The sequence below is a fragment of the Notechis scutatus genome, chromosome 1, assembly GCF_049901735.1.
Source record: "Notechis scutatus isolate UNSWTSFEM ecotype Mainland chromosome 1, rNotScu1.2, whole genome shotgun sequence".
In the NCBI taxonomy this organism is placed as follows: Eukaryota; Metazoa; Chordata; class Lepidosauria; order Squamata; family Elapidae; genus Notechis; species Notechis scutatus.
Genome location: NC_142009.1, coordinates 26,500,832 through 26,510,768, shown reverse-complemented (window position 1 = coordinate 26,510,768; position 9,937 = coordinate 26,500,832). Strand labels below are relative to the sequence as shown.

General features: G+C 41.7%; 1 protein-coding gene across 2 annotated transcripts in view; it reads left to right on the top strand.

The window, feature by feature from the left end:
• The first annotated feature begins 4,467 nt into the window (after nucleotides 1–4,467).
• Nucleotides 4,468–9,937, top strand: part of DPYSL5 (dihydropyrimidinase like 5) — a 71,023-nt gene continuing 65,553 nt past the window's right edge. For both annotated transcript variants that reach the window (XM_087959353.1, XM_026671482.2), the window contains exon 1: nucleotides 4,468–4,591. The gene's annotated coding sequence lies outside the window, so the exon portion shown is untranslated. The remainder of the gene's footprint in view (nucleotides 4,592–9,937) is intronic.

Genomic DNA, 9,937 nt, shown 5'->3' with positions numbered 1-9,937 from the left:
GTTCACATAACATGCAAAAATTTAGCCAGCTAATTTGTTCAGTAAGTTACAAAACACAAGTCAGATCCTGAGTTTATTGTGCCAAATACGAATATTTACACCCCATTAACCAATGGGAATATTTGTTTCTCATGCAAAAGGATACTTTTCTTCTCTATAAAAAATACAGGCAGCCATTTTGGTTCTTGAATAAATATTTCAAATAGTAAACTATTTGGATTTCTTCCCATGTTCTAAGGAAACCCACTGCAGTACATCTTCAGTTCTATCTGCCTTTCTCTTAAGTATCTGAGGTAACTGCTGTCTGACACAAGCAGAATAACAGAGTTGGAAGGGACCTTGAAGGTCTAGTCCAACCCCCTGCTCAGCAGGAAACCCTACAACATTTCAGACAAATTGTTGTTCAAGCAAGCTCCATTCATCCTAGGTGCCATGGTAGATTTCCTCACATGCTGAGGAGACAGACTGGGCCAGGGAATATTATTTGTTTGGCCCCTAGTCTTTAGTAAGATGTTTCTGAAAGCTGAGAAAAGGTTTACTTATTTTGAAATGTTTACATCATGCACACACTAATATACACACTAATGGCATGAGTTTGGGAAGAAAACTGCTGTGCTACAATGCCCTTAGCCTCAAATGCAATGTTCACCTGTTGGATTCACATACTGAAACTATAGGATGATTTAATATGAAGGGTTCAGGCAACATGATAATGTAGTGGTTGGATTTCCACAACACTAAAGGAAATTGGTTCTGGCAGAGGAGATTTCCAGAAGTCAGCAGCAATACAGTTGATATGAGTGGAGGTTTCATGCTGTGAATACGCATAGCCTTCCATTCGCTGTCCAAGGTACTAGTCTTTCTCCTGCTTGCTTGCTGATGAGGAAAAAGGACTAAGTATTCCAGCCACCTTTAGATTTACCAGGTGTAGAAAATGCCTTTGTGTGGAGGTGCATGTGCATATAGGTGTGCACATGTATGAGTTAGAGGCAGAGGAACATATTAATGGTACTTTCTACTGAATGTTATTGAATTGAGAAAAGCATATCAAGACATCACAGCTCTTTATACAACAGCAAATAAACAAGAATTGAAGCTTATTAAATCACTATGTTTTCTACTGACAGAATTCTGGGCCATATCATATTAAAGACTCAAGGTAGATAATAAAAAGTATACACAGGCAGCTTTCATAATCCAGTTCTGATTAATATTTCTTGCATGCAACAAAAAAAGTGCACAGTATTTCTGGCTGAGAAAACAGAACAAGAAAATCCATGTATGTTGTGTGCATAGTCAATGGATTTAAGAAAGCAAGTGTCCCTATCAAGACATTTTCCGTCTCTCTCTTTTTTTAAGTTATATTTTTTGCAATATCCTAATCGCATTAAACTCTGGAAAACTGAGGTGCAGTGGAAGATTTTGCCCAGGAGAGGGTACTCTAGTGTAAGATTCCATTTTCAATGACTAGGCTCTTCCTTGGTTTTGCCATCATCCTGTACTTCCCTTGTTCCCCTTTGTGATCCCCAATCCATTTTTTTAAGCCCCAAACTCCCGTGATTTATCACCATTTTTACACCCTGAATTTTGAAAAGTTCTATCAAGATGATAACAATTATTGCAACAACTGCTATTTTAAAAAAAAACACAACGTATTTGAACACAGGTTTATACCATTTTTGTGCCTTGTTGTCTTCTGGACCTTTCTCCTGACTGACCTTTCTGAAGCATATTTAAAAATTTCTTACCTTCATTATAGAGCCATATCCTCTTTGCTTGTTCATTGTATCACAGGTGATGCTTTCCATAACCTTCTTTCTTCTTTTCTGAACATTAAAAAGTTTAAAACAGTAATACCATACTATTCTTTAAAATAGTTCAAGATCACTGTTAGAACTTTTAAAATGTTTTTAAATTAAATGGCAAAATTAGCATAAAATTAAAGAAAAAGTATGAACCGTGACATTGGCAGAAGAGCAGTGGAATAAAATAAAGTACCACATGACAGCAATACTGTCATATCAATACTATTACCAAGTTTGTCACTTTTATTGGTTTCTGCCTACCTGCCCATAAGACATATCTTCTTCTGTTAGGAGAAAACATGTATAATGCAAATATCAAGATAGTTCCTGTCTATGACTAAACAAGATTTAGAAACACCTAAGTAAGCTTTCGATCAAGGGTAATCTTAGCAACTAAACTGTCATATAAGAAAAGAACATCATTCATCTTTCTTGGACCTAAAATGCTAAAAACTTTCAAAGATCATCAATAAGATTTCAAAATGAATTTGGCAACCAACTGAGACTCATTCAGCAGAACATCTGACTTTTTAATAAAAAAGCTTAGCTAAGGATCTAGCTGACACGTTCTTATTTCATTCATTTAAAAAGCCATCCCATTTCTTTGGCAATATTCTTATGACTAGAAACCAAGAACAATGCAGGATGACATGACACAAATGGATGGATTAAAATTTCTAGCATTTTTTTTCTTCACAAAATGATTAGCATTAGTGGTAGGTCTTGAAGGGTCTTGTTTATTAATTTCTGTGCTTGCAAAAATAAATTTTCTCTGAAAGGACAAATTTTCTGAGAATAATTATTCATAATTAAGAGAAAAACAACAATGGCCACAGAGGATTCTGGAATGGGTGGCCAGAACAAATCTTTTTTTTTTCCAACTTAGAAATTCCATTTTTGGCATATACTGATATGCTACTGTGTATCAGACTAATACCAGTTGGAAGGTACCTTGAAGCGATTCTAGTCCAATCCCCTGCTCAAGCAGGCAGCCCTATACAAATGGTTATCCAATCTCTTCTTAAAAACCTCCAGTTGTTGGAGTAGCCACAACTTCTGAAGGCAAGCTGATCGTTTTCACTGTTAGGAAATTTCTTCTTAGTTCTAGGTTGCTTTTCTCCTTGATTAATTTCCACCCATTGCTTCTTGTTCTGCCTTCAGGTGCTTTGAAGAATAGGTTGTCCCCCTCTTCTTTGTAACAGCCCCTTAAATATGGAATAATTCTATTGTGTCACCCCAGTCATTCTTTTCATTAAATGGACATACACAATTCCTGGAACTGTTCTTTGTATGTTTAACCTCGAGTCCCCTAATCATCTTTGTTTCTCTTCTCTGCATTCTTTTTAGAGTATCAACATCTTTTTATATTTGGCAAGCAAAACTGGATGCAGTACTCTCCTTACCAAGGCATTATAAATCAGCACTAACACGTCACATGATCTTGATTCTATCCCACTGTTTATGCAGCCTAGATCTGTGTTGGCTTTTTTGGCACCTGTGCTACACTGTTGACTCATACTTAAGTGGTTTTCCACTAGGACTCCAAGATCCCTCTCACAGTTACTACCATTGAGCCAGTACCATTTATTCCATACCTGTGCATTTGGTTTTTCTTGCCTAAATGTAGAACATTACTTTTCTCAACACTGAATTTCATTTTGTTAGATAGGGCCCAGCGTTCAAGTCTGTTGATATCCTTCTGTATCTTGAGCCTATCTTCTTCCTGCCATCTTGGTGTCATCTGCAAATTTGATGAGTTCCCCTTCTATCCCCTCATCTAAATCATGCATGACAATATTGAAGAGTATTGGACCTAAGACAGAGCCTTGGGTTACCCACTGCATACTTTCCTCCATGTAAATACAGTTCCATTGAAGACTACATGTTGAGTGAGGTTGGTCAGCCAGTTATGAATCCATCTGGTGGTGATGCTGTCTAACCCACATTTTTCTATCTTATCGAATAGTAGCTTGTGGTCTACTTTAATCTGGGGTATGCTATTAGTGCTTTTATATGAGTTAGGGAGACTGAGATACAAAGCACTTGAAGGTAAGCAAGATTTAAAAAGGCTTCAAATGTTGCCTACTTTCTCTAAAGAGCACCAGATTATCATTGCTTTGGGACATGCAGATTCATTCATTCATATAGAATGAAACAGAAACCCATCAGCACCAAAATACAGGTGACAAAACTAGTTCCAATTCAGGTCAGGCTACCATATTAAACATAGTTGTAGAAAACAAAAACAAAAATAAAAATAGTATTTGAACCAACTCCTGTTCAACATGAAGAAAAGGAGCTCCTAACAGTTAAGATCTGTGTAGTCCCATTATTGCCTTCCCAGCATCTTTTTGTTTCTAACTTGAGCTTGCAGTCCAAGTTACAGTCCTAGATGCAACCCTCACCACCAAGGAAGCCTTCCCCTCTTGATACGCCCTATACTAGGGGGGCGTCTTTGGTCCTCAAAGAGGCCCCTGTGTCTGCTCCACAATCACCATGGTAACCTAGGCACCGGTTCAGAGGATGGAGGAGGCCGCACCCTACCCTTCAAGGCCTGTTCGTCTGATTGGCGCTGAGCCTATCGGGAATCGTAGTTCTCTGCTGCTCAGGGCCCCGCCCCCTCAGAGGCAAGGGAAGAGCTGCCATTGGTCCAAGAGATAGAGGGAGGGCAGGATCCCTCCCTCCTCCTCGCTCGGAGGGCAGCAGGTGAACGCGGGTGGCAGCTGGGCGAGGACGATCGGCGGCGGACAAGCTAGCCAGCGGGCGTTGGGAACGGTCATCGCAGGGTAAGTAAGAAAGGGGCCGAGGGGAGGACGTCGGATTCCATCCCTCTCTGCAGAAGCGGGAAGTCGGGCGGGCGAACCGACCGAGCGATGCAGAGTCTACCTGGATAAAGCATCTGCGGGCTTAGTTCAAGATAGCGGAGCCGCGGAGCGGGAGCCGCACGGTCCCCTCGACGCCTTGCGGGAGCTGCCTCGGGGGCTGCTTTCTCTGCGGGGCGGACGGTGGGGCGATGAGCCGGGGCGTGTCTTCCCCCTTTGTCTCGGGGTTTGGGAGCAGCAGAAGCTGCTGCCCGTCGCAGCCCAGGAGCGGCATCGATTGCCTGTAGGCGAAGGGCGGGTGGCTGTGCGCGGGGAGGCGTGGGGTGCTTTGCACCTGTGCGCGCCCTCCCCCCCCGGACGCTTAGTTTGCCTCCCGGCGAGTTGGCTGGCTGAGGCCGCGGGCGATTGGCGGGAAGGGTGTAGCCGGGGTCTGCGCCCGGGTCTTGGCACTTGAGCCTATTCGGGTGCTTGTCGGCCGGCAGCCCTCGCCGCCTTGCTCGGACGCCTCCCTCTCCCTTTGGGATGCTCCTGGAGGCGACGCTCTTTGTGCGCCTGCGGCGAGGCGAGGAGGGCGACGGTGGGGCCTTTGTCTGCGCGCGTTGGACTAGTCGCTGCCCTTTCTCGGGGGACGCGCAAGAAGAAGGGCGGGGCAGCGGCTCCGGCTGTTTCGGTGTGGTGAGGGTAGGGGTAGGGGTGGGGGGCTGCCGACTGACAATGGCTTCCTCACTGGGAATTGGCGCAGGGCTGGGCTTGGTCGGGCTTCGCCGACCTCCCCTTTCCAGTGCAGCTCCAGCTTGATAGCATCGGCCCTCCAACGCCTGTCTAGACTTGGGGACCCTCCTATTTCCCAGCTGGGAAACTGAGGCAGCAGGTGGAAGGCTCCTTTCCCAGCTTCACAGTGAAGAAAGGCTATGGATTTAGCAACTTCTAAACAGCTTCTGTAAAGAGAAAAAAGGATATGGGCCAGACTCATTGAAAAGTTGATTTAGTCATTCTTTGCCTAGTGGTTGGATTCGTATGGGAACGCTTCAGGCTAAAAGTAAAGAAGGCTGGCTCTTTTGTGGCTCAGCGTTTTCAACCTTCAATCGTAGCCTTGGCCTGTTGTGAGAACTAATTGGTCGTGTCATTGTATGGTTTTATTTATTTGGGCATAACATCTTCTGGGAACATAGCAAGTGTGTTTTATAATCCAGTTCCAAATTTAATGTATAATACTAATCTAAGTAATTTATAAGATTTGGGAAAGACACAGACTGCTTTTCTAGAAGAGATGCCTCTGGGTCGTATCTAAAAAACAAAGGTTGTAGTATCTGTTTCTGTGCCACCAGTGCATGTTGAAAGAGTAGCCAAGAATTTCCAATGATGGAAAAACACGCCTATTGCTAATAATGAAGATTTTACTCAGCTTGCCTTGTGTGTTCTATTCTGCTTTCACTTACAGAATTCCATCCATTCCGTATGAACCATTTTGCCTTAGAATGCCTGAAGTGCTTGGTTCTACTTAGCAAAACAGAAGCCTCTTCTGGGAGGCTTCTCATTGATCTAGTAGTCCATTATAAACCATAGAGCAGTTAAAAGTAGCCTCCCTGGAAAAAGAATGCTTGACCTGATGGAAGGGTTGCTCCATGAGTCTTGTACTCATTCAGACACCAAGTCTAAGTAGAGGAACCTTTAGAGAAAAGAGATATGTTTGATTACTGGATTTAGCTGCTCTCTCTCTCCCTCTCTCTCTCCCTCTCTCTCTCCCTCCCTCCCTCCCTCCCTCTCTCTCTCTCTCTCTGTGTGTGTGTGTGTGTGTGTGTGTGTGTCCTGCCTTTTAAAAACCAGAAAGAATCAGTTTCCTATGTTGAATTCACCTCTATGCAATATACTGAACAAGGACCATGTATTCTGCATCTTGTTCCTTCTCACAACTTTCTCTTTGCCTGATTTTTCTTCATTTCTAATACAATTAAAGCTAAGTGGGACATCCTTGCAATTAGGCTAGAGAAGATACAGTAGGTGCAGCCTTTTCTCTGTCACACTGCTTTCTCCCTGACATCTATCAAGGGAGTTGCTGATTGCCCAGCCTGGATTCTTTGGAGAAGGAAATCCCACCTAAATCTTTGTATTAAACTAAGCATTGGTTCTTGATTAATAGAAGATATTTTGCATGCAAATAGCCTTGGAGTTGTTTCCTTTTTTAGAGAGAAACTCTTGTCTCAGCATGTTTACTTAGAAGTAAAACTTACAATAGTCAAATGGAATTTAATTTCCTAGCAATATACTAGACCTTTAATATTACAGACTGAATCTGTACTCAAAAATGTTGTCTTTCTGACAATGTATTGGGAACAAGCAGGTTTATATAAGTATTTGTCCTGGGCAAGGTTGCTTTCTCCTTTTGGGCTGTTTAGTTGTTCCTCTTGCAGAAGACTTGAGACCCTCTGGACCTATTATCCTTTAGATTTCTGAAACTACAACTTCCATCCTCCTCCATAAATATGAACAATAATAATGAATGTGGAAAAATATGCACCAGAGTTGGAATTTGCCTAGGAAAGTTGGGTCTTAAACAATAGTTGTTTAATTACTGCTTCTGTAGTCTAATTAAAACACAGTGCTACTCTGTGTGCAGAAGTCCCTCTGCAAATAAACTAACCCCTCTCCCCATCCACTTCCAAGTTCCTGAGCTGATTTCACAATATGCAAAGTTAACTCATTCCATTTTTAGTAACTAGACTTGGTATCTGTATATTCATGTATTATATCCATTTTATTCTTGTAGCAGGTCTGGAAGTTAGACAAATATCAATAGCTTCATATATCAAGTGGGGCTAAGAAAAGAAATGACTTGCCTCTATGATTCTGCAGATAATTTGTGACTGAGTGGGGCTCGAACTAGGAGCTGCCTGGCTCTTCCTTGTTGTGCTATGCACATTTAGAGTTGTCACAGAGCTGCAAGCTGTGAAGGAAACCTCTAATGATATGATGCAGCTGTTCAAGACAACAAAACGTCTTGAGCTGGCTTGACATCCAGAGTCATGAAGGGATTTCTTCATTGCATGGATGAGGGGGTCCCTGGGGAGCATTCTCCTTCTGGTATATGGTCAATACCCTAGAGTAGCCTTGTAAGGCATTACTATTGTTCAGCTTCCTCAAGGATAAATTCAGAGCAGCCTATGAAAGAGCCCCATCCTTTGGAGAAATGGGAGAAAAATTAAGTTTTTTTTTAAAAAATCAGAAACCCAATTTTACAAACTGCTAACAGAAACAACATGAACATGACCATAAGCCCAAGTTGAATCTTTATGAAGCCTCATCAAGCATGCTTGAAATGTGTCAGGCTATTTCTCTACAGGAGGAATACCACAGTTCCTATGTTTACTTGCAGTTCTACTTCTGATCATGTATGCTGGTAGCTCTGCATTGCTTGGTTCCATCTAAATGCAGAGTGGTCAGTCTGTCTGTCTCTGCATCCGATGCCCTGTATTTGGCTCATTCCTTGCTTTTTTTTTTCTTTTTTTGCTAAGTGTGCCTTCATGTTATGGTGGGTTTGCTTTTCCTACCTACCAATTCAGAGGTGGTTCCAGGATTCATTGGAGAACTTAAGGGTTTGATCAGTGCTTCCTGACTAAGGGGAGAGAGGCTGAAGATGGCAAGGGGTTAATCCTCCCTCAATGTAGCAAGCATGCCAAAAATGCCACTATGTGACACTTTGACTTAGTTAAGACTATCCATCCATACATTATGCTATGAAGATGATGGAGTGGAAAAAGGAAGGAATGCCAAGGTAGGACAATTTTTATTTTACTAAACATAATATATCACTCATTGGCTCTGGGTGATTTACAAGAAAAAACATTAAAAACAAGAAAAGTATAAAACTCAACAATAGAGAATGGCAAAGATAACAAAAAAAAATGAGCAGGAATGAAAAAGAAATTAACCTACCTAATTGAAAGGAGCTTCACTTATCTTCACCAAAGGCAAAGAGTAGGAAAAAGAAAGAGCAAGTGGGAAAAAGGCAATAATATAATATACGTGCATTAATCAGAATTCATATTATGGACATACAATAAATTGAATCCCATATTGACCATATTGATTAAAACTCATATTGATAAAACTCATTAGGCTAAAATGTGGCTGTCTAATTTGTGGTTCAGTACATTGCATTAAATCTCAGAAAGAGGCAGCACCTGGGAATATTTGACAAGTAGTTTTGTGCTATTCAGCTCACTAAGGTTCCTGGCAATGCTCCAATTTTTCTCAATTTGGAGGGAAGCCAGTATTCGATGGGTAGTCTGAAAAGTTGAAAATCATCCCAAAAAGAAGATGACCACTGTATTTCAATATTATTGCCAAGAAAATGTTCATTATTTCATTTATTTAACTTTTATATACCGAAGTAGTATGACTCATGTTGGTTTACAATTATTAAAAAAATTAAAGAAGACAAAACAATGTATGAATATGTCCACAGACTCAAGTTTGACTTGAAGGATACTTTACTTTTTTAAAAAAGCTATGGTTTCTTCAGTTTTGTGCAATCTTGGAGCTTGCAGATCTGATGCAATTAGTATTTGAATTAGTGTGGCTGAATTTCAGATTAAGAAAAATCTCATCAAACTGAATTGGAGCTGGGTTAAGTGGGTTGACATTCTTTTCTCCCAGGTGTCCAATTGTAATTTAGCATGTGGAAGATGCTGCCTTCTGATAAGTGATTCTTTGGTTAAGATCTTTTGATCATATATGACTGTTGCAGGAAGCAAACTCCTAGCATGGCTATATACAGCCAGGTTGTAGAAATCACTGAATAGAAAGGCATAGATCTTTTGGTGAGCTAGATCAGGGATGTCACACTCAAGGCATGTGGGCCAGATCCAGCCCATGGGGTCCTTAGATCTGGCCCGCGGGGCCACCCTGGAAACAACGAAAGACCAGCCTATGCCAGTGAAAATGGAGCTGGGGGGGGGGATGTCGCACGTAGCTCTCCTAAGTTCCGTTTTCGCTGGCAGAGGGCTGCAGAAGGCCACCGCTGCTGAAAATGGATGTCAAGCTGGCCACGCCCACCCTGGTCACACTCTCTGGCCACACACCCCCAGCCTTCCGTGTTCAAACACAACCTCGATGTAGCCCTCAATGAAATTGAGTTTAACACCCCTGATCTAAATGATTCCTTAGCTATGGCTGTTTGCTCTGCGTAACTTCTTTTTCATGGTTTCTCCTGTTGGAAAAAAGAGTAAAGGCATTGATGGTAAAGGAATTCATTTTTTGACTTCATTCCAGTTCATATTGTAACATAAAAATAGTTTAATAACTGGTCCA